Genomic DNA, 25,247 nt, shown 5'->3' with positions numbered 1-25,247 from the left:
TGAGGGAGAAAAACCCTCGATCGACGAGTATCGAGCAATAGACCCAGAAACACAAGACGTTGTGTCGGGACAAGACAGGACTTCTTTTTGTTGATGAGCCACCCGAAATTGGGCAGGTTGTCTAGGACAATGGTAAGACTTTGGCAAGCTTGATGAAAGGAAGGAGCTTTGATCAGAATGTCGTCGAGGTACGGAAAAAGAACGAGACCTCTGATTCTCAACAAGGCCATCAACGTCGCCATGATCTTTGTAAATACTCTGGGTGCGGTGGCGAGACCGAACGGCAGTGCAACAAATTGGTAATGTTCCTGGCGAATCGCGAAGCGCAGGAATTTCTGATGCCAGGAGAATATGGGAACATGTACATAGGCATCTTGAATGTCTATTGAACACATGAACTCCTGCGACTCCATGGAAGCGATTACCGACCGAAGAGACTCCATTCGGAAATGACGCAGTCGGACTCTCCTCTTGAGTAACTTGAGGTCCAAGATGGGGCGAACTGTCCCGCCTTTTTTCGGTACCATGAACAGGTTTGAATAAAACCCTGTGAAACGTTCTGATTCGGGAACAGGCACAATCACCCCGGAACTGAGGAGAGAGGCGATGGATGCAAAGAACCCCGGAACTAAGGCTGGATCTTTTGGAGGACGGGACTCAAAGCGATCCCGTGGACGAGAAATGAACTCGATCTTGTACCCTAAAGATACAACCTCCCTGACCCAAGCGTCCTCTACTGAGGCCAGCCAGACGTCCCTGAAGAAACAGTCGACCTCCCAATTGGGAGGGACCCTCGGGAGATCGTTGATAGTCATGCTGATGTGGACCGTCCAGATCTGGACCCGGAGGGTCTGCCCTGGGAGGAGTGAGATCGCCAGGAGGGAGTGGGTCTGAATGACACCTTCTTTCTATCCTGGCGTGCCTGTGGTCTTTGTTGGTTAGAGAAGTTCTCTGTCGTATTGAAGCAACGGTAAGTCCGAAAGGGCCGAAACTGACGCCTTGGCGGGGGTCTGCGAGGCTTGGACTGAGGGAGGAAGGTACTCGTGCCTACAGTGGCGTCCTTAATAATCTGGTCCAGCTGGGACCCAAAGAGACGCGCTCCCTGAATAGGCAGATTGGTAAGAGACTTTTTAGAAGACAAGTCCGCCTGCCAAGCCTTGAGCCAAATTGTACGTCGGATTGCCACAAAGTTGATTGACGCCTGAACAGCGCAGGACGCGGCATCCAAGGAAGCAGAAAGCAGATAATACCCTGCATGGGAAATCTGGTTGGCCAGATCGGCCAATTGCTCTGGTTGGGCCTTATCTAGAATGCCCTTACAGAGATGCTCTGCCCAAGTGGCTATGGCCCTTGCCACCCAAGATGAGGCAAAGACTGGACATAGCGCCGCTGCAGCCGCTTCAAATGCTGACTTTGCCAAGGATTCAATAATTCTATCATTAGAATCCTTTAGTGAGGCTACACCTGAAAGCGGGAGAACCGTGTTATTAGAAAGTCTGGACACGGGTGCGTCCTCCGAGGGGGAAGCAGACCAGTTGTCAGTGAGCTCTTTAGCAAACGGATACAGCATGCTGAGGCGCTTCCCTCTTTGAAATTGCCTGGACGGATTTTCTCTTTCCCTGGCAAGGATCTTGCCAAACTCAGAGTGGAAAGCGAATACCCTGGATGGTGTTTCTGCCCGTCTGAACGAAACCTCCTGATCTGAGGATTTCGCAGGGGAGTCAGATATTTCGAAGGTGTGGTTAATCGCCACAATGAGGTTCTGTACCGTAACCTTCATGTCCGCGTCTTGGTCAGATCCAGCTCTAAAATCCCTTCAGAAGACATATCCGAGAACGCTTCACCTGACTCTGGTGAGGAGGCACGGGAGGGCAACTGCTGGGAAGGACTAGGTGCAGATGAGAGGCCAGGAGAGGATTCCGGCCGGGGATCCTGCCTGGGCCTTTTGCGGCTTCTGCTAGCTGGCTCAGATGGAACGTCTTGCGACCTGCTGGACCCTGCAGAAGTGTCCAGGGGCAACTTATCAAGAACGGCCACTAGGGACTGAGACACCCTGGTGAGGTCTGCCACTGATTGTGATAGAGATGAAGCCCAGCCAGGAATGGGGGGTTCACTCTCACGTGGAGCAATAGAAGGCTCCTGAGCGGCGTCGGGCTGAATGGGGTTGCTGCAGTCGATGCAGAGGGGAGTGGACTGACTTGAGGGAAGTTTGCAATTGCAGGAAGAACATGCAAAGAACTTGACTTGAGTGCAAGAGGGAGCCAGAGGACGGGCACGATCAGGCTTAGAGTTAGACATAGTGAAGGAGAACAACTGAAGCAGTGCCGGAAGGTTGGGGGACAGAAGGCAAAGGAGGGTGTCAGTCTGCAGTTGCAGAGCTTACTCACCGTCCGGTGTCCCAAGAAGCTATGCTACACGACTTGTCTGCAGATGCAGGGCAGAGGAGAGCGGTGTCCGGCTGACAGGCTGAGAAGATGGCTGCCGCCTGAGAGGAGCAGGAGGAACGCGCGCTTTCAGGGGAAGAAGGGCGGAGCTAGCCGTCGAGCTGAAGGAGGTACTGCCCGCTGGCCAAGAACAAGCTAGGGTCCAAAGGAGAGGCGGTGGGCGGACCTAGAACGGGCGGGAGAGAAGCCCGCTTAGGAGAAAGGGGCGGGGGGCGTGGCCGCAACGCTGAAGTAGGCCCGAAATGAAGCCGGGACCTAAATTAATAGCGGCGGCCGCCTGTCAGCGCGGGGTGGCGCGGAGGTCCCGCAGCGCTGCCGCGGCAACCGTCCTGAAGAACGCCGCCTGATGTCTGCCGGGCGGGAGAAGCCCGCCTAGGAATGAAAGCGGGGGGAGAAGCGCAGAGCAAGGCCCACACTGAAGCCGGGGCCTGGATTAATTGCGGCAGCCATAGAGGTGCGGGCGGCGCAGAGACCTTGCATTAATGCCGCAGCAACCTCTTTGAAGAATCTTGAGGAAACCGGAAGCCGCTGAGAAGCCCGCCTAAGAATGCGGAGGATCCCATACTTACCTCCGTTTGCATTCAATAAAGGTACCTCAATATCCCACGCTGTCCGATCCGTCTTCTGTTGTGTCCGCGCCTCATCCAACCGACAGGCTCTGGTAGGCGAGTGGGTGGGAGACGGAGGGCGAGGACCATCTGGATCGCTGGCACGCAGCCGTGCTCTCATAGTCCTGCTGTGGAGAGCTATGAGGATACGGGGTGGCAATACACGCCGTACTCAGTCTCTTTGTGGGAGTACAGTTGTGACTATTCACACTGTATCCCTCTGGAAACCTGAAAAGGACCGACGCACGTCGAGGTAGATAGGGGTCTAACGAAAGACCCGTGTCCACCTCCTACTGACACTAAGCTAAACTGAGGAATTTCCTGCCAGTCGGTGGGGTGTACACTGCGGAGGAGGAGCTAACCTTTTTTGTGCATAGTGTCAGCCTCCTAGTGGCAGCAGCATACACCCATGGTCTCTGTGTCCCCAATGAGGCGACAGAGAAATACAAAGATATGCTCTACAAAAGACAAACAAAATAAAATTAGTAAAATAAAAACAAGGTGAGATAAAAATTGACCCAAACATATCAGAGAAATGGAACAAAAGTGCAGGTTTCATTTAGACCCTGTGGATGCATAGTCTTCAGAGTCCAAATCTATTTGGTCTCTAAACGTGCTAGAGGCCGACTCACTTCCCCTCCCCTGATATCAAGTAGAAGTCTATCAATGCCTCTAACTTTCAGCCCTTTGGGGTCACACTGGTGATATAATATGAAATGTTTTGGCAACGTGCGTAAATGATCTATACATGTCTCCTCTTAGGCAGCAAGAATATCACGCACATGTTCTCTGACCCGTATTTTCAAGGCTCTAGTCGTAAGACCTACATAAATCTTCCCGCAGGGGCAGCGAGCATAATATATAACTGCCTTGGTTGAGCATGTAATAGATTGAGTAATCATATAATTCTTGCTGCCATCCGAGGAAGAAAAAGTAGTTGCACATTTAATGTTTGGACACGCCATGCATTTTCCACACGGAGTGCAGCCCCATTTTTCTTTTTGGGGTTGAGTAAATGGGAGTTGTTTCTGATCACTTTTTTCGTAATGACTACGAATTAGAATATCCCTCAAGTTTTTGCTACGTCGAGCAGTAACAGTTGGAGTTGGTGACAAATAGTTGCCAAGGGTACGATCGGCAAGAAGTATAGGCCAGAACTTGGCCATAGTCTTACGCATGTGATGTTTTTATGATCTGGCAAGGTACTTTAGAACAGCTAGCCTCTTTTTTCTCGACGTGAAAAAAGGAAGTGAGTGGGCCTCTAGCACGTTTAGAGACCAAATGGATTTGGACTCTGAAGACTATGTATCCACAGGGTCTAAATGAAACCTGCACTTTTGTTCCATTTCTCTGATATGTTTGGGTCAATTTTTATCTCACCTTGTTTTTATTTTACTAATTTTATTTTGTTAGTCTTTTGTAGAGCAAATATTTGTATTTTTTATGTGACCACTCCTTACAAGTCATAACATGGACTGGGACAATATAAAAATCGTGGAATGGATGACGGGTCAAATACTCCAAGACGAATATACAAGATTTTCCTTTTGTTGTGGTTATTATTGTGAACGTTTATTACTACTATCTAGTCTATATGGGGACGTATGAAAGATTGCCTCCCCTTCTTTTTCTTACAAAAATTGTTTACAATTTGTTCAACATTGAGTTCCTGAGGGGATTTGTTTTTTAATAATTGTTGTCAAGCTCAATACACATTAATTCCTATGGTTTCCTTTTTGTATGGGTACAAACATCTGCCCATTTAGGGTAGGATTACTATATGTGCAATGGTGAGAGGCCGTATCCCTTGGTCAAAGAATATACCCATACAGTATATTAGGCAAAGTAGGGTTTTTATAGACTTGTTTTTTTGTATCGCCAAATAGAATTTATGATAATACTTGCATGACCTCCCATTATTGTACATAGAAATAATGTGCCCATACATAGGGTTAATCTGTGCTTTACACCTGCTTGAGTATGGTCCATGTCTTATTTGGATGTCCATAATATAGTTCCATCTATGCTATGCTTCTTTTTTTGTACATAGAAATAATGTGCCTATATATAGGGTTAATTTGGTCCGTTATTTTTGGGCCAATTTGGTTAATTGTAAGTCCGTAATAGGTTTCCATCTGTACTATGGCCCTCCTTTATTTTTGCTGTCTAATATCCTTATTACACTCTATGTATTTCTATTTATATAAGTTTTATGGACTCTGGCTGCCCGGGGTGACCGCTGTGAGCACACGACCGCTGGACGGTTTCTGGGATATTAGCAACAAAAATCCCATAGGTAAAATAAATGGTGTGGATACAAGGGACAACCCTGCTCCAACACCATAAACATAAGCTCTGCAACTGATATGAAAAACCAGGAGGAGCAAAAAGAGCATAAAGTCACATAATTGTAATAAAATGTCAAAATTCTTTATTTAAATATCAACAGTGCAATACAGATCATAATGAGGTGCTCATGAATAAATATGGACATATATCCCAGGGAAAACCCCCCAAGTTGGAAACAACCCGGCAATTATACAAAAAATATATATATAGATATAGCACGAAGCCCCAAAAAGGGTCCTATTACCATATTAGTCACCAGGGGACTGAGTCATATCAAATCAGTAACAAAAATGGGGCTTTAGTGCTACCTAATATAAGAGCATAGTGGCAATAGATCATAGAAAATGCTCATAAAAGTTTTCACAAGAAGCCATGTGGCAACTTACCAGGAAGGAGAGAAGAGGGAGAGCCCAGCGTAGGTACCCCCGACGCGCGTTTCGCGACATCCCCCGTCGCTTTATCAAGGAGGCGATAACGCTAAGTGTCCCAGTAGGGCCTTAAAATAACCCCTAACCCCGATCATGTGACCGATATCGGCCAATCACAATGGCGCTTGCGGCGCATGCGCCATGACGTCTGCAGGTCCTGCCCTGCAGCCTGGCGTCAAACACAGTGCGCACGCGCCGGGAAAACCCAGAGCAGTGCACACCATGTAAAGAGACACCGGCCACAGCGCGGAGCCGCAGATAGCATGGCGATGCGCTCGGCCATAAGGGCACAAGATAGTAAGGATGTAGGCACAATACCACGGATCAAGGAGAGAGAGGGAATTACAATAATATATTTAGTGGCCTTCTACCACCATGTAGGTCTATATGCCAGAGTAAAATTCATCTCAATAACATATATAATTTAACCCTCTATCTTCCTGCAAAAATTGGAAACCACCACAATGAAAAATATATGACGCATATGCAATGAGATCATTAATATAATGCAGACTCAATAAGCATATAATAGTGCCCATGGGTATACACTAAAGGAAATGAATACATTCAATGAACCTATAAAGAGTTTCATACAACATCCTAATTTAAGTGCACCCCAAATACAAAAGCCTACATCCCCATATTTATATGGAACATGGGGAAAGCATATAATCAGTTGACAAAATACATAATAAATTCCATAAGGTGTTTGATTGCAGTAGATGATGTATCAAGTCCATGATAAGGTGCCACTTCAAGAAAGAACTGGGACACGCCAAATAACAACTGTAAAAAGGTAAGATGAGGAAGAATAAGAAAAATATAAAAACAATAAGAAATTAAAAACAACCACCGCTAAGCGGCCTGGGAGATATAGGGTCATGCGAGAACAATAAACAAGGAAAAAACAGGAAGATGTCAATATATACAAATATATATACCTGCATATCAAGCTTAGTTAGAAAACATAATAATGTAATGGAAATCTGAAAAAAATGGGTCCAAAGTCAGGTTGCACAATTGGTCACAAAAATGGGGTGAAACTTAAAGACTCATTAAGGCCTCTCGGGCTCAGTGTCCAACTGGACAATCCATCTGACCTCCATTTGCCCGAGAACCTTTTTGTAATCACCTCCCCTTATCCCCATGTGCAGCACATCGATACCCCTAACTTTTAACAATCCCGCATCACAATTGTGATGTGCCCGAAAGTGTCGAGGGATAGTCTTAAGTTCAAAAGGGTCAGATGCAGCCCTGACTGCGCCAATGTCCCGCACGTGTTCACGTACTCGCACCCTCAGCTCCCTGGTGGTAAGGCCAACGTAAATTTTGGGACACGGACATGTGGCATAGTATATGACATTAGTCGTGCCACATGATATTCTTTGCTTGATCTCAAATTTCCTCATACCATCCGAGGAGCTGAAGGTGAAGCAGCATAGGACATTGGCGCAGGCCATGCAGTGCCCACATGGAAAGGAACCACAGATTGGACCACTGGATCCGAAAAAGTTTTGAGGAGCGGGTAGTGACTCCGTACAGGAAGGTCGCCCAAGTTCTTTGAGCGACGTGGCGTCATGGATGGGGAGCACCCCAGAGCGGACCTCAGGGATGGATCTGTTTCCAAAATAGGCCAATGTTTTTGTAAGATGGTACGCATATTGTGCCATTCATGATTAAAAGTAGAAATGAACCGTATAGGTCCATCTCTACTTAATGTACCACTCCTCTTTGTTGGTTGTAAAAGACTGCTGCGTGGGGTGTATCCCGCTCTATTATAGCCCCTCTTGATACACCTATGACTATAGCCCCTCTTTGAGAAGCGATCACTCAAGTCATGGGCTTGTCTCTCAAATCGATCATCGGTGGAGCAAATGCGTCGCATGCGGAGGAATTGTCTGACCGGGATGGCCCTCACCGTGGCCGGATCATGGGCCGATGAGGCATGCAATAAAGCATTTACGGAGGTGGGTTTCCTGAACACATCCGTCTGGATAAGCCGACAGGAGTCGACCTCCAGACGGACATCCAAGAAGTCCACACTCCTATCATCATACTTGTATGTCAAATGGATATTAAAATTATTGTCATTCAAGGACCTCATGAAATCCCCGAGCTGGTCGACAGTACCATCCCACAGAAATAAAATATCGTCTATGAAGCGGTACCAGCACAGCACATGGGAGATGTCCCACGGGCCCCCGTCGCCAAACAAGTTCCTCTCCCAAGCGCCCAGGAACAGGTTGGCGTACGAGGGCGCACAAGCCGCCCCCATGGCCGTGCCCCGCCTCTGTAAGTAAAACTGATCCTTGAAAACAAAAAAATTGTGAGTTAAGATAAAGTCGACCAGCTCTAGGACCAACTCACATAGAGGGCCATCCAGGTCTGAGCCCCTCAAAAACAGGCGAACAGCATCCAACCCCACCGAATGATCGATACACGTGTAGAGACTCTCCACGTCAGCAGTAACAAAAAGGGTGGAAGGTTCCACAAGGATGCCATCGACCCGAGCCAGGACGTCCGTTGTGTCCCGAATATAAGATGGCAATGTCTCAACTAATGGTTTTAAATAAAAGTCGATAAATCGACATACGGGTTCACATATGCCACCAATCCCCGACACAATGGGGCGCCCCGGAGGGTCGAGGGCATCCTTGTGGACCTTGGGGAGAAGGTAAAAAGTGGGGGTCCTGGGAGATCTAACTACCAAACCATCCAAGACCTTTTTAGTAATGGTCCCATTTGCAAATGCCCTCTCCAAAGTTACCCGAAGTGAATGTGCAAAGTTAGCCCTGGGATCCGAAGGTAACCTTTGATATGTTGCTGGGTCCCTCAGTTGACGAAACGCCTCTCTCTCGTATTTACAATTAGGCCACACCACTATATTCCCCCCTTATCAGCTGGCTTGAACACTACATCCTCCAATGATTGTAATTGAGAAATCGCCAGACGTTGTTTATGAGTTAGATTATCCAACCTCCGTCGGGAGGACAATTTCTTAAAGTCCTCACTTAATAGCTTAGTAAAGATGTCTACAGAAGGACTAATAGTTAAGGGGGGGAATCTAGTGGATTTAGGCAAAATTGAAGTTGGAAACTTACTTGAAGTCGGTTCATTTTGTTCAGCGAGTAGATCCTCCAAATCATGGATCGCTTCCCTCTCAATGTCACTGAGGGACCCAGGAACATGACCTGCAGTATGAAGTTTTTTCAAGATCAATTTTCTTGAGAATAATTGGAGGTCTTTCAGGGCTGTAAAGTAATTGAATGAGTTAGTAGGTGAAAATGTTAGTCCCTTACCCAGGACCGCCAACTGTATCTCTGTAAATACATGATTTGACAGATTCAATACCGGCAGGTCACCCCGAGATCCGCCCTGATGGGCCCCCAATCCAGACGCTTTATTTTTTGAAGTTTGAAGAGTCTCAATCCTCTTGGGCGGAAGCACCCTGGAACCGCTACTCAGCCCAGTGCCTCTTGGCCCCAAGTCATCCTCCTGGGTGGAAATATTGGAACGCAAGGATGTGGATCTAGATCGTGAATAAGATGTATTCCTATATCTTGAACGAGAACGGCCAGTTGTGTCACGCCATTTGTATACTCTGGACAATTGTTTATCTTGGACATCCCTTTTAAATTTTTTTGCCTTATTGGCTTGAATGTCGTGTGCCCATTTTTGTAGATCAGAATCAATCTGATCATTCAATTTTTTTAGGGCGTCACTAGACATTTCTTTTTGCAAAATAGTCTGAAGTTCATCAATTTCAGTTTCAATGGAAATAAGGGATTCTTGGTCCATTTGTTTTAGAAGGGCCATGACCCCCTTGGAGCAATTATTAATTAATTCCTCAAATTTGTTTTTAAAAGTCTCATCCGAGACCGAAAATGAGGGAAATACTTGAATCCTAAGTCCCCTAGGTATCAGTTCCTTCTGAATATATTGGTCGAGAAATTCATGACTCCACCATATCCTTGTGCGTTTACACAACAATTCCTTAAAACGAAAAATAACCTCTTGTAAATCCTTATTAGAGGTCCCGCAATCCCCGTCCACACCATTCTGAGACACATCATTTAATTGTGCTCGCCACGTAAGGTCACGTGCGCGGAAATCCATATTATCAATGGGAATAGCTGTGAAAAACACAGAGAATTAATAGCAACAAAAATCCCATAGGTAAAATAAATGGTGTGGATACAAGGGACAACCCTGCTCCAACACCATAAACATAAGCTCTGCAACTGATATGAAAAATCAGGAGGAGCAAAAAGAGCATAAAGTTACATAATTGTAATAAAATGTCAAAATTCTTTATTTAAATATCAACAGTGCAATACAGATCATAATGAGGTGCTCATGAATAAATATGGACATATATCCCAGGGAAAACCCCCCTCAAACTCCCCAAGTTGGAAACAACCCGGCAAGTATACAAAAAATATATATATATAGATATAGCACAAAGCCCCAAAAAGGGTCCTATTACCATATTAGTCACCAGGGGACTGAGTCATATCAAATCAGTAACAAAAATGGGGCTTTAGTGCTACCTAATATAAGAGCATAGTGGCAATAGATCATAGAAAATGATCATAAAAGGTTTCACAAGAAGCCATGTGGCAACTTACCAGGAAGGGGAGAAGAGGGAGAGCCCAGCGTAGGTACCCCCGACGCGCATTTCGCGACGTCCCCCCGACGCGCGTTTCGCGACGTCCCCCGTCGCTTTATCAAGGAGGCGATAACGCTAAGCGTCCCAGTAGGGCCTTAAAATAACCCCTAACCCCGATCATGTGACCGATATCGGCCAATCACAATGGCGCTTGCGGCGCATGCGCCATGACGTCTGCAGGGCCTGCCCTGCAGCCTGGCGTCAAACACAGTGCGCACGCGCCGGGAAAACCCAGAGCAGTGCACACCATGTAAAGAGACACCGGCCACAGCGCGGAGCCGCAGATAGCATGGCGATGCGCTCGGCCATAAGGGCACAAGATAGTAAGGATGTAGGCACAATACCACGGATCAAGGAGAGAGAGGGAATTACAATAATATATTTAGTGGCCTTCTACCACCATGTAGGTCTATACGCCAAAGTAAAATTCATCTCAATAACATATATAATTTAACCCTCTATCTTCCTGCAAAAATTGGAAACCAACACAATGAAAAATATATGACGCATATGCAATGAGATCATTAATATAATGCAGACTCAATAAGCATATAATAGGTTTCTGGGATATTGCAGGAGGCGGCTTTCGGCGCCGGGGCCCAGTCACATAACTCGGCTCTGCTCACAGTGGGCGGAGTTTGACTCGCAGCCCGGCGCTTTGCCGCGTCTCGTGATCCTCCGGAGCCGCCTTGTCGGGACAGTGTGCGCCGCTATAGCGGGGCGCCGTTGGGACACCCGGACTTTATAAGTACATAAATTCACTGCTGGAAAGTGAGCATATCTAGCGGCGATTTGATAGGTTGAAAGGAAGGTATATTCCTCCCATATGAAGGACCGGTACCTCCCCCTTTGTTTATTCATTGGTCCTTTGTGGACTGAGGTGTGGGATATATTTGGCCATAGTAGGTCTTTGGACCAATCAGAATCTATGTAAGAATATACAATCTGGTACGTGACTTGTTATTGTAACGGTCATAATATAAAGATGTGCTCCTGCTGGTGTGATACCAACCCCCGGAAGAAGGCTGAACCCCGAAACGTGCGTTGGGGCTCACACCATCACCCACAGGAGTTAAACAATTAATCTCTGCACTATTTGAATAGGACTACTGGCTATTGATATGGTAATTACCGTGCCTTTGTGGCACTCTCTCACAGTTATACAGCGTCTCTATGAGGGATTGTTGGGGTCTTTTTAGATATGTGCAAACCTCTCTTTATTGTAAATGTGGGTAATGGGGTCTATCTTTGGGTTTCCCACTTTAATATATTGTATGTTATGTATGTCTTTTTGGCTATTCAATAAAAATTATATTTTTATATACTCTTTTGGGTTCATAATTAAGACATGTACTACCTTACATTATACCCTGATATTAGCGCGGTTTACGCACAATTGGTGGTCTTGTATTTATTTCTTTGTAGCCACATAGTGGGCCCCATGAATGATTTTCTCTGGTGGTCCCAAGGTGCTCCACTCCGATGCTGCCAACGAGTAAGGATTAAATTACTTTAGATGAGGTGGGAGGGTTGGTATTTCGATAGGACACATTATGGGGCTATGGGGAAATGAAGGGAATATTGTGAAAAGGGGAATAGTATAGCGAGGGACAGTAGGGTGGGAGACTTTATGCAGAGTGGCAATGTGGGAGGATATTTTGGAATGCCTCTATTCCCATTGCCTTTAGCGGTGGCTCATAGGTTAATGTCACCTTGCTATTGAAAGGTGACATTAAAGATGGATGCCACAGTCTACAGGAAAGCACTATCACCAGCTTCCAGCCTTTCACCAAACTACTTAAACCAATCCTAAAACCAGGGGTCTAACTGGTTAAATACGAATGGATTTTTTACGTGTGGTGCCACAATGTGCAAGACTTGTAAGTTTGTGCAGAAATGCCCCCATGTTACTGACTCTAGTAATAAAGTCGCATATCCAGTAAAAACGCTTTTAACCTGCAGCTCACACAATGTAGTGTATGTAATGGAATGCAGAGTGTGTCATCTCAAATATGTCGCCAGCACCAAGCGCCAACTAAAGAATAAGGGAGCATGTTACTGATGTCGCGAATAGTAAAGTAGATAAAAACACATCTCAGATTTCCACTCATTTTATCAATCAACAAAATAGTAACTTGGAATCTCTAAGAATCTATGCGATTGAAAAAGTCCATAAACCACCAAGAGGAGGAGACGTAGGAAAAACGCTCAGAAAGAGAGGCCTCGTGGATGTTTAAACTGGAAACTAGAATTCCACAGGGTTTAAATAAAAAGAGACATGATGTTATTTTATTGATATAATTCCAACAGATTGCATAATTGGAAGGAATATCATTATCATGCTAAGTTTTGATAATAACTTTTATATCTTTTTCTTATATAGAGATGTTTATCATGAAAATTTGTTGTATACAGCTTATTTCGACAGACAAGGCTTTAGGCTGTGTGCACACGTAGAGTTTTTTTTTTTTGCGTTTTCACGGCATTTTTTAACTTGCAAAATTGCCGCAAAAAAGGGGGGAAAAAAAGCATCCCATGTAATCCTATGGGATTCCGCAATGCTGTGCTAATGCTGCGGATTTTTCCGTGGAGGAATCGCATCACGGAAAAATACGCAGCATGCTCATTCTTTTTGCGGAATCGCGGGAATTCCGCACACATAGGAATGCATTGTTCCGCTTACTTTTCACATGTGGCTATGCCCACTTTGCACGAAGTAAGCGGATAATTTGCGGATGGTACCCTGTGTAAAAAAAAAAAAAAAAAAAAAATTAAAATAAAAAATCATGATATTCTCACCTTCCAGCGTCCCACGCAGTGTTCCCGATCCTCGCGATGCTCCCGGCAAGTCCTGTTCCCAGCGATGCCTTGCGACCATGGCCTTTGATGATGTAGTCGTCTCACGAGACCGCTACGGTATCGCGAGACCGCTATGTCATATGGGGTCATTGTCGCAAGGCATCGTTGGGAACGGGATTTGACGGGAGCATCGCGAGGATCGGGAACACTGCGTGGGACAGCGGAAGGTGAGAAGATCACGATTTTTTATTTTTTTTTTTTATTATTTTTACATTCTACCTTTTACTACTGATGGCGCATAGGCAGCCTCAATAGTAAAAAGTGGGTCACACTTGTCAAACACCATGTTTGACGAGTGTGACAAACCTGTCAATCAGTTTTCCAAGCGATCTGTAGCATTCTGCAAGCTAATTACGCTTGTAAAGCGCTATTTTTTAACCCCACCTTAACCCAATTTAGCTGTGTGAATATTTTTTTTTTTTAGTTCAACATAGTCATAATTATGTCTTGTCTTTGGTAAAATTAACATTTGCAGCAGACTATTTGTCTGTTCGTTGCTTTATCTATGCTTCATATGTTTTTGATTTGCTCAGCTAATTAACCAGCGCACTGCTGTGTGGAAAGGAAACTGGGCATATAAGCATTGTGACACTGCAAACTTAGATGTCATGATTAAGGGTGCTAGTCCACCAGAAAGGCGTTGATATCGCATTTCCATCTTGAATTATGCTGATGCTTTTATCCTCAACTTGTCACTTTGCATGGTGAATAAAATATTGGTTTCACTATATTGTTGAGCTGGATATTTTCCTTTTCGTAATTTTAATTCCTCCCCCAAAGAGATTTTAAATGATCTTTTTACATACACAAAATCAGCAGGGAATGATTTAGGATTTGAGCTCAGATGTAATTGAAATGCTACCATATCAGTCACATTTGGATTGGCAGATGGAGCGCTCTTCACGCTTGTTAATGCTCTGTTCATAGAGGCATAATAATGAATCGATTTTCACACAGATCACATTGACTTGAAGGTGCAGGATAAAAAAAAATGGTTAAAAAATAAATGTACAAAATGTATTTTAGCTTAGAATTATAATATAACCCACATAAAAGCATAGCTTTTACTCCACACTTAATACAATTACTTCTGCCGACGAACTCCGTGCTTGCTTGATAAGAGACGGCTTTATTCCACATCTCAGTCTCTGATATCCCATTTTGAAATATTGGGAAAAAAATGCAAACAATTGCAAGGATAATTTCCACACAAAATGGAAAAAATGGGAACCAGCCTGTCCCTATAAGAGACAGGAGAACACACAAGTCTATGAGAAGCTTGTACCGAACGGCTCCAGTCACCATTGTCTCTGCGATGCTAAGTCCATATTACTTCCCTCTCATTTTTCTTCTTTTCAATTCTTTCCATTCACCCTCCTGTGTAGATAAACTGTGGAAAAGTTCCTTTACCTTCCTCTTCCTCTCTGAATCCCTGCAAAAAAAAAAAAAAACACAAAACAAAACACAAGACAATGGGTCAGTTAAAGAAGGTAGAAACATGTATCAACCGTCCTCTAATGGGAAACCGGAAAGTCATCCCCTACATAATTCCAGGAAAAAGTTATAACAAAAATAGTTTGAAAAAAATAAATAAATCACATTTTTATGAACAATTCTGGAATAAAATACACTTGCAGTCCCATGCCACCAAACTTAGAGAACATCACTGATGTCAGTAATAGTTGATATTAGCAGCGCTCTTTACAGGACGTAAATATAAAGACAAAGGACGTTTTCCATTGACCTCACTGCTAGTAATATTAAATTTGATGAGGGGCGCTACATATAGGCACCGCTTATCTCCTGGCAGACGCTGTCTGCACAATTCTGCAGGTAATTCATTCTCTTGCGCCAGTTACTGACCAATAAAAAGTAAATAAGCTTGTTACCTCCACAATTGGTAGCACCAGGAAATCACCCTACAATAAGTCAATGTCCTACCCCATTACGAGCTTTGCACCAAGACTTAGCATGCTCAGTCAGAAGAAAAAGACAATGACAACTTCTAGACTCGGGGTTATGGCTTCTCATCCGTGCAGAATAGGATATTAGTTGGCTGGGGGAAGAGGCCTGGAAAAGGGCAAGAACCCTAATGGCCGACTGCAGGTGGATGTCTTTTCCTATTCTAAAGACGACTCTGGTTTGGTTGAAAATCTAGTCATGATGCCGGGGTCAGACATGAAGTTATAAGGTGGCCATCTTCAAAAGATGGCACTAGAGAGTCACCTTGCTTCTTTCTGAAAGAGGCTAATTTACATAGGTTTTCCCCAAGGTGCAGGGCCTGGTCTTTACCTTACACCCCTGGACCTTAGTCATCAAGGTGACTCACATATACTACACCCTCTTTATTTGAAGAGAGTTTCTTCAGCAGCTGCAGTTGATATTTTATAGTTTCATGCAGCTGCAAACCCATCTGTAGGCTTCTTTTGTTCTACCCCTTGCTCTTCACAAAAGAGGTTATTCAGCATCTGAGGCATTTAGTTTAAGGATACGTGCCCACGATCAGGAACGGCTGCGGGTCTGACGCTGCGTATTTATGCAGCTTTTAACCCGCAGTGGCAAGTGTTGACAGCATAGTGGATGGGATTTCAAGAAATCCCACGTGCAATATGCGTGCATGTGCGCCTGCGGATCACCCGCGGACACCAACATGTGGCACAACTTTTAAGACTACAGTATGTCAATTGCTCTTGCAGAGACGCGAGTCTCTGCAACAGAAATTAAGAAATTACACCAACAGAATGTATTGAACGTGGCCAATCTGTACGGTTCAGTGAACACATGCAGATTTACCTGTGTTTAATAGAAGGCAGCGCTTTGGATTCACTGAACATGTGCTGTCCAAAACACTGTTATTTTCAGATCGTGGGCACCCGGCCTTAACTTTATACACCCTTTGAGACCCGGAGCCTTTTTCCAATACGCAGGGCATAATGACTATGAAAAGTCAGTAGAAACCCGCTCCCACCCCCCAAAAAAAGGACATCAGACAAGACTAACCTCTGTGCAGTCTCTTGAAGTTTCTCTCTGGCCAGGAACTGATTGTCCCTGCGGATTTCTCGGACGGCGCCCTTAAACTCCCTCTTGTGTTTATGGATCAGCCTCTTTCGCTCGCGCTCCACTCTGTTGCATCCCTGTTTCCTGCCAAACTCCAGCCTGCCAAAGTGAAAGCAACAGAAATGACCAAAATTGTGCAAAAAAAAAAAAAGACCCTCAACAGTCTCAGTTGTATCAGAAGTCACCACACTGAGTGTGTACCGACACCAGGGTGGCAGCTCTAAATTTCCTGATACATAAGCTGGACATACTCACACTGGCATGTCTTTGGGAGTGAACATCTTCTTTAGGATGGGCATCTGTTTCTCAAAGACGAGAGGACTGTAGGGCTTCGAGCTGTACTTCCCAATATCTCCTAGTATGTTCTTACATGCGTCCTGAAGCACAAAAGATACTGGTCTCTTACCGGTATAGAATAGGTCCATATGTACACTATGAGGCCACACGTAGCCCTAGCCTGGATGGACAATCACAGCACCGACATGTAAATCTAAACTCTATATCCCAAATTACAACATATAAACTCTAGAGCTGCATTCATAATTCTGCTTTTATCAGACACAGTTGGTTAACATAAGGAGCCATCATGCAGCACATCTAATGGTGCAAATCACCAGGCAAGCCATGTGAAGACATGGAGCAAACCGGGGAGGCTAGGAAACTTCAGATCTGAAGCCAAGTGAATGGTATACACAGACTGCAAATCAGTGCAGAAATCAGGCTTATGATTGGCGACAGCGGTCAAGAACGGCATGTCATGGGACAGCAGCACTGCTGAAGTCAGTGATTGATAGCAGCAGTTATGTGAACAGAGAGCACATGATCACTGCTGCAAAGTCAGTCAAAAATGAGGTGGTCTTAACATAGAAGTGGATCATGGGCGATTTAGTTCCCCCTCTGAACCCTCTTAAAATAAAGTTAAATTCTTCAATTTTATAACCAGTCCTCCACCTAGGACAAAATATTTACCTGGATTTTCTCAGGGTATGTGTTTCGGGGCAGATGTTCGCAGATAACCTTCTCTATTGGACCGAAAATCTCATGAAAGGCAGGTAAAGTGCTATAGCTGTCTAAACATCTCTGGACCAGATCCAAACACACCGAAATACACGTCAGCCTACACAGGAGCAAGGCAGAAAGTGTTAGCAAAGAACAGTACGTCTATGAAAATGTACACAGAGTGGAAAAAAAAAAGCCACCGATGGGCTGCAGTGGTCATACACACTGTCCAAGTGATGTCACCGCTGCAGTCAAAAAGAGACCCAAGCAGCGGAGAGGGACAGTCCCTGCTCTGTTGATTATTTTAGGTATACATGAGCATTTGGGGTCCCCTTTCCTTATAGTGGAAAACTCCATTAAAGTGGTTCTCTGCTTGGTCCACTCCCTCAATTGTTACATTGGTTTCCTTACAGGCAAAATCAGATCAGATGTGATCTCTATGAGAATCTGGTAGTAAGTGTTCAACTTTCCTGCAGCGCCAACTACAGAGGAAGATAAAGCATTACATGGTTCCCCCTGCAAATCAATAGGTTAATTGTATAAAGCAGGGCAGGACGGGTTCTGCAGAGATGTAAATGTGTTTCCATTTTTTGTCAAACACAGAAACCCCTCTATAACTAAGAAAAGAACTTTCCAAAAATTTTTTAGGTTAGTCCCAACTACAATCCTTGCAATACAAGAAAAATGGAAATGTGCTAGTTAACATTTTGCTTAAAGGGAATCGGTCACCCTTTTTTTCCCCTATTGGCTGCCGGCATAGACATCAGGGGCTTATCTACAGCATTCTGTAATGCTGTAGATAAGCCTCCGATGTAACCTGAAAGAGAAGAAAAACACGTTATATTATACTCACCGAGGTGGGCGGTCCGATGGGTGTTGCGGTCCGGTCCGGCGCCTCCCATCTTCATGCGATGATGTCCTCTTCTCCCGTCCTGAAATGGCTCCGGCGCAGGCGCATTGCTCTGCCCTGCCGAGGGCAGAGCAGAATTCTGCAGTGCGCAGGCGCCAGACCTCTCCCGACGCCTGCGCACTGCAGAACTGTTGAGGGCAGAGCAGTGCGCCTGCACCAAAGCCATTACAGGACGGAAGAAGAGGATGTCATCGCATGAAGGGAGGCGCCGGACGGGACGGCGTCACCCATCAGACCGGACCACCCACCTCGGTGAGTATAATATAACGTGTTTTTCTTCTCTTTCAGGTTACATCGGAGGCTTATCTACAGCATTACAGAATGTTTTAGATAAGCCCCTGATGTCTATGCCGGCAGCTCAAAGGCCAAAAAAAGGGTGACAGATTCCCTTTAAGTTATACATTGACATCAGAGGGTGAGGTCCTTTCATCGATACTCACTTAAAATGATTGATCTCTGTTTCGTCCTCCGAGTTTAGGCCATTGATTGCCCTCAGGGGCAGATTCTTCTTCACCCACGAAGCAGCGTCCTCCGTGTTATCGATCAGCAGTAGCTCTGAGAACTTCCCATGAAGTTTGAATGGAGGAACCACAACATAATCTGTCAAAGATAAAGAAAACCAAATACACTAGTTATGAGACTGGACACAAAACAAAATGCTGAGGTAGACCCCACAGTACTACAGGGAGGGCACATTGGGCAGCGTGCCATCTATTCACATAAGTTTGCAATCTTCTGCTGCAGACACTACGTGTTAGTGCCGAGAAGAGAGAAGATTCCTTTGGTCTTCATGACAACCCTGGAGATAACTAAGGAGACCTCCAGAAATCCACCACCCGGTCTCAACCCGTGTGCACAGAAAATGAATATTTTGGGTACTTACCGTAAAATTTTCCCCTTCATTGGGGGACACAGGAAACCATGGGTTGTATGCTGCTGCCACTAGGAGGTTGACACCAGCAGTATATACCCACCAACTGGCAGGAAGATCATCAGTTAGTGAGAAAGCAGTAGGAGAAGCAACAGGTATACAACTATCATAACATAACCACAACGAACAAAAAACAAGGGCGGGTGCTGTGTCCATCAATGAAGGCGCCGAGAAAGATTTTACGGTAGGTAGGTACCCAAAATCTTAATTTCCCTATCGCTTCATTGGGGGACACAGGAAACCATGGGATGTCCAAAAGCAGTCCCAAGGGTGGGTAAAGGTGGTACTGTCAAATCAGAGCTCGGGTCAAACCTATATGTGCACCTTGTAGGACTTGGCAAAGGTATGACAGGAGGACCATGTAGCAGTCTAACAAATCTACGAGACCAACGCCTGGCTGTGGGTGACAAAGGAGGCCCACCACTGAACAAGAGGAGTGTGCGGTGACCTCAAAAGGATGCAATCTGTCCATTAGTCAGTAGGCTTCAGAATAGCAGAGCGAACCCAGCAGGCCTCGATAAACTTGGAAACAGCCAAGACCTTTATGAGTACATTCTGGGATAAAGAACAGTTAATCTGCACATCTGACTGGTGCTGTCCTGGGAAGGTAGTTACAGAGAACTCTACCAAGTACAGTTTGTTTAGAGACCATACTTGATAAAGAAAGGGAACACAAATGGACAAAAGGAAGAAAAAAAACAGTATCCTCATTGGGGAGAAATACAAAAAAAAAAAAGACACCTTAGGGAGAAAGGATGGTAGCGGATGTAAGGCTGGTTTTACATTAGTGTTTTTTAGCGCAGCGCATTGTGCATGTCCATGCGCCTCTATGTTTAACATGGGTGCGCATAGGCTAGCGGTTGCACGCGTTTGTATGCGTTTTTCGTGCGCATGCGGTTTTTTTGTAGTGTGCGCCTAGGCGTGCCGGACGTAACCTGTTGCATTTTTGGTCCGTCTAACCGCTGTCAAAACACGGAATGCGCCAAAATACAACATTACAGTCTATGGGAACGCAGGCGCGCGCATGGACATGCGCACGCCTGCTTTTAAAATCGCATGCATTTTAAGAGTTAACATGGCTAGAAACTTGTTAAAACGCATGCACCTAAAAAAAAAAAGCAAATGCATGCAAAACGCATGATGCAATTTTTGCATGCGTTTCTATTGCGCACGAAGCACAGTGCTAAAAAACGCTAATGTGAAAGTAGCCTAACACCACCTTGTCCTGGTGACACTCTAGATAAGGAGGAACAAGAGATCTGCGAGTTTGGAAACTCATCTGATAGAAGAAATGGCAACCGGGAAGGCAACCTTCCAGGGAAGGAGTGAAAGGTGCCTCTTAGAGGTTTGAATGTTGATTCTTGAAGAACATCGAGTACTAAATTGAGATCCCAAGGTGTTACCGGAGGCCGGTAGGGGGAATACAGTGCTCAACTCCCTGCTGAAAGGTCTTGATCTACAGGCGAGACGTTATAATCTTTCGAAAAGGATGGAAAAGCAAAAACACCTGTCTCTTGAGAAAACTGAAGGAGAGGCCAGATCTCAGACCCAAACGTAAGGACAAAATGGAAACATGCTAGGGGAGGTCTGATTAGTTACAACCAAGCGGAAAGATTTTCCACGAACGATGGGAAATGTGAGAAAAGGAAGGCTTCATAGCTCTGATCATCATCTTGAAAACCTGATTGGAGAACTCGGCTTATTTCAGAAACATGGTCTTAGTCATGCTGTCAAAACAGAGTGACAGAGAATTCTGGTGGAACACAGAACCCTGCGAGAGAAGATCTGGAAGTTCCTGGAGTTTCTACGGCGTGCCTGTGAAGAAGTTGATTACTTCTGCGTATCCAAGTCTTCTGGGGTGAGGAGAATGATAGGCACTCCAAAGCGTCAGTGCTGATTGCTAGCGTGACGTGTGATCTGGAGATCACATTAAGAATTTTGTGACTTAGCCTGGATTATCAGGTTTATGTCAGGAAACCCTCAAAGGAGCTAAATGTCATAGGAGACTGAATGATTCAGGGACCACTCGCCGGCGGCGGGAACCTCTCGGCTGAGAAAATCGGCGACCCAGATCTCCACTCTTGGAATGTGCAGTGCCAAGATCATAACCGAGTATGCACTTATGACAATACTGCTAGACTTTGGGTTCTTCCTTGAAGGTTCATCTCTGTCACCGCTGTGGCATTGTCAGTTTGGACCCAAAACTAATGGTAGAGAATAGGATCCTTGCTAGAAAAGTAGAGCAAGAGGGAGGGACCCAAAATCCAGAACGTTGATGGGAAGAGACGATTCCTGGGTGGTCTATCAGTCCTGGACTGTTAAGTTCTGAAAATAAGCTCCCCAATTGAGAAGATTGGCTTCTGTAGTAGCGATCTTCCTACATGGTGTGGGAAAGATATACTGCAATTGACTAGAGGAGATTAAGTCCACCAGACTAGAGACTTATTTATCCGGAGAGGGGCATGATTAGTCGATACAGGCCATTTCAGGACGGAAGAAGAGGACGTCATCTCATGAAGAAGGGAGGCGCCGGACGGGACGGTGACACCCATCAGACCGGACCGCCCACCTCGGTGAGTATAATATATCGTGTTTTTCTTCTCTTTCAGGTTACATCGGAGGCTTATCTACAGCATTACAGAATGCTGTAGATAAGCCCCCGATGTCTATGCCGGCAGCTGAAAGGCCAAAAAAAGGGGTGACAGATTCCCTCTAATCACAGAGGAAAAAATCACAAGATTACAACTCTAAATACTTGGAGAAGACTCGTTTACGTGATGTTCGGACATCGGATCCAAGGCTGAAGAGGCTCTTGTGCTCTTGGCTGCAACTTGACAAGGACAAAGTGCTAACCAATCTCTGTAAAGGCCCCGTCACACACATCGATATCGCCCGCGATATAGCTGTGTGTGACAAGGATCAGCGACCGGCCCCCCTGCCGGGTATCGCTGATCGTGCAGCAGGATCGTCCTGGGCCATTTTTTGATCGCTGGTCTCCAGCTGGCCAGCACGCATCGCTGCGTGTGGCAGCGAGAGACCAGCGATCAGCAACACTGTTTTCCAATGTAAACAGCGGGTATCTAAGAGCCGCGCGGCTCTTCAGTCTTTTGACGTCAGTCGAAATCCTCCGTTTTTAGAAAAAAGCGGATCCTTTTTTTCTTATAGACTTGCATTAGCGACGGATGGATGTCCGTTGCATCCGTCATTTGACGGATCTGTCGGAATCTCAGCGTCCGTCGTCTGGATACAATGGACATAGTAACGTTTTTGTCTGCGTCGAAGAGACGGGCGTTGATGGATCAGTCTCCGTCCGTCGTCTGCTAGAATGGACGTCGGATCAGTCACATAACGGAATCCGTTTATTTAAACTGAGCATGCCCAGAAGAATTTCCATTCATTTAACCCCAAAAGCCGTTCTGGCCCAGAAGATCAATCTCTCTCAGAATCCTATTCCTTTAAATTTCCTACTGTGGCAGCTTCGACGGATCCGTCAAAAAAACGGATCCGGTGCATCAGTTTTTTGCCAATCTTCACTGGATCCGTTTTTTCACAATTTGATGGATTTTCGCTGACACCAAAAGACTGAAGTGTGAAAGAGGCCTATAATAAAAGTGTGTCCTGGAGTCATGAACTTTTTTTTTTTTACATAACATTAGGCTGGTTTCACATTAACTTTTTTTGCGCAGCGCATCGTGCGCGTCCATGCGCCCCTATGTTTAACATGGTGTGCGCATGGTCCTGTGTTTGCACGCGTTCGTATGCGTTTTCATGCGCATGCGTTTTTTCAAGGTGTGCACCTATGCGCGCCAGATGCAACCTGTTGCATTTTTTGGTCCGCCGAAAGACGTTAAAAAACTGCATGGGCACGCTTGCGCACGGAATGCGACAAAATAACGCATTACAGTCTATGGGAACGCAGGCGTGTGCATAGACATACGTTCGTCTGCGTTTTCGGCGTAAAAATGTGTAGACACTTGTTTTAACCCCTAGAGAATGAATGCGCATAAAAAACGCAAATGCATGCAAAAACGCATGATGCGTTTTTGCATGTGTTTCTATTGCGCACGATGTGCTGCACAAAAAACCGCTTATGTGAAACCAGCCTTTAAGCCCCCGTCACACTAAGCGACGCACCAGCGATCCCGACAACAATATGACCTGGTCAGGATCGCTGGTGTGTAGCTACATGATCAGGACCAGCGACGACGCGGATAACAAGCGCGTGCGTCGCTTAGTTACTCGCTGTGTACCCTGGATACCAGCGTGCTCGCGCTGGGAGCTGGTATCCAAGGTAAACAGCAGGTAACTAAGCGCGTGGCACTTAGTTACTTGCTGTTTATCTTGGATACCAGCTCTCGGCGTCTGCTTACAGCACTGGGAGCTCGCTGATCGATGGTTCCTGCTGCCACCCGCAGCGATGCGCGCTGGCCAGCGGGAGACCAACAATCAAAAAAAGGCCCAGGACATTCGTGCACGATCAGTGATACCTGGCGGGGGGGGCGGTCGCTGGATAGGTGTCACACACACAGCAAGATCGCTGCTGAGGTCACTGTTGCGTCACAAAACTTGTGACTTGGCAGCTGTCTCACTAGTGATCTCGCTTAGTGTGACGGGGGCTTTAGAGACACAGGTGGTTTAAAGCCCCCGTTACACATAACGATGCCCCAGGGATCCCACCAACGATCCAACATGATGGGATTGCTGGGACATCGTTAGACAGCCCCTCCAGCGATCAGGACCAGCAACGCTGGACGCTGGTTTCTAATGTAAACATCGGGTATCCAGGAGCTGCGCGGCTCTTAGTTACCCGATGTTTACCTTGGAAACCAGCGTCGCTGATCGTTGGTCTCTCACTGTCACATGCAGCGATGCGCGCTGGCCAGCGGGAGACTAGTGATCGAAAAACGGCCCTGGCCGATCGAGCACGATCAGCGATACCCGGCAGGGGGCCAGTCGCTGATCCCAGTCACACACAGCAATCTCGCTGGCGAGATCGCTGTGGCGTTACAAAATCAGCGATCTCGCTGTGTGTGACGGGGCCTTAAACTGCTGAGCCACAAGCTCTGGACATTAGGAGGGAGAGGAGGAGGGGGTAGGCTCTCCTGCAGGGAGAGGAAGAGGGTGCAGTTCTCCTAGAGGGAGAGGAAGAGGGGGCAGTTCTTCTGGAGGGAGATGAGGAGGAGGATGAGGAGGAATCTGCTGCGGTGTACAGTAGTGTACGGTAGAATTTAAATGAAGCCAAAATGAAAAACGCTGTGCACTTGCTGCGGCTTTTGTACAGATCCGCGTTTTGACACCTGCTCCATTATAAGAATCCGCAGGTGTTAAAGCGCTGGGGAAATCCGCACAAAAACTGCAGTAAATTTGCACAAAGACTATGTGCACACGGAGTTTTTTGCCTCTGCGGATTTTGTAGTGAAAACCGCAGATAAATCCGCACTGCGGTTAATCTGCGGTTTTACATCTCATAATGGATGATGTGTGAAACCGCAGCGTTTCAGGACAAAAGAATTGACATGCTACGGATGGTAAACCGCGCGGAAAAATCTGCAGCATGTGCACAGCGTTTTCCAGTTTACCATTGAAAACAATGGTACTGTACAACAAACCTAAATCTGCTGCGGACCAACAGCTGTAGAAACGCTGCGGATCCGCAGCAGAATCCGCACCGTGTGCACATAGCCTAAATCCGCAAGTAAAACGCAGGACATTTTACCTGCGGATTTAGCAAAATCCGCACAGAAAATTCCACAGCAGAATCCGCAACCTGTGCACATACCCTTAGGCCAGGTTCACATAGTATTATGGCAGTCCATTTAACGGTTTGTTACAAAGCGTCATTACCGCAATGTAACGCATTCGTTAACGCACCCATAGACTGCCATATCGTAGCACATTGCGAACGCATCTCAAAATCGGCATGCGTTAGCGATAAGCCGTCATGCTGTGACGGAATCTCGGACGCGGTCTGCAGCGTTCGAGGGTCTGTCACG

The 25,247-nt window shown here is 45.9% G+C and overlaps 1 pseudogene; it reads right to left on the bottom strand.

Moving 5' to 3' along the window:
• Nucleotides 1–14,360: 14,360 nt before the first annotated feature.
• LOC141088591 (nucleolar protein 14-like) overlaps nucleotides 14,361–25,247 on the bottom strand; it is a 39,658-nt pseudogene continuing 28,771 nt past the window's right edge.

This window comes from Dendrobates tinctorius, unplaced genomic scaffold, assembly GCF_039654945.1.
Source record: "Dendrobates tinctorius isolate UK_male_01 unplaced genomic scaffold, ASM3965494v1 ptg000039l, whole genome shotgun sequence".
In the NCBI taxonomy this organism is placed as follows: Eukaryota; Metazoa; Chordata; class Amphibia; order Anura; family Dendrobatidae; genus Dendrobates; species Dendrobates tinctorius.
Note: the sequence above shows the minus strand (reverse complement) of the source record. Positions and strands in the feature narration are given on the sequence as shown.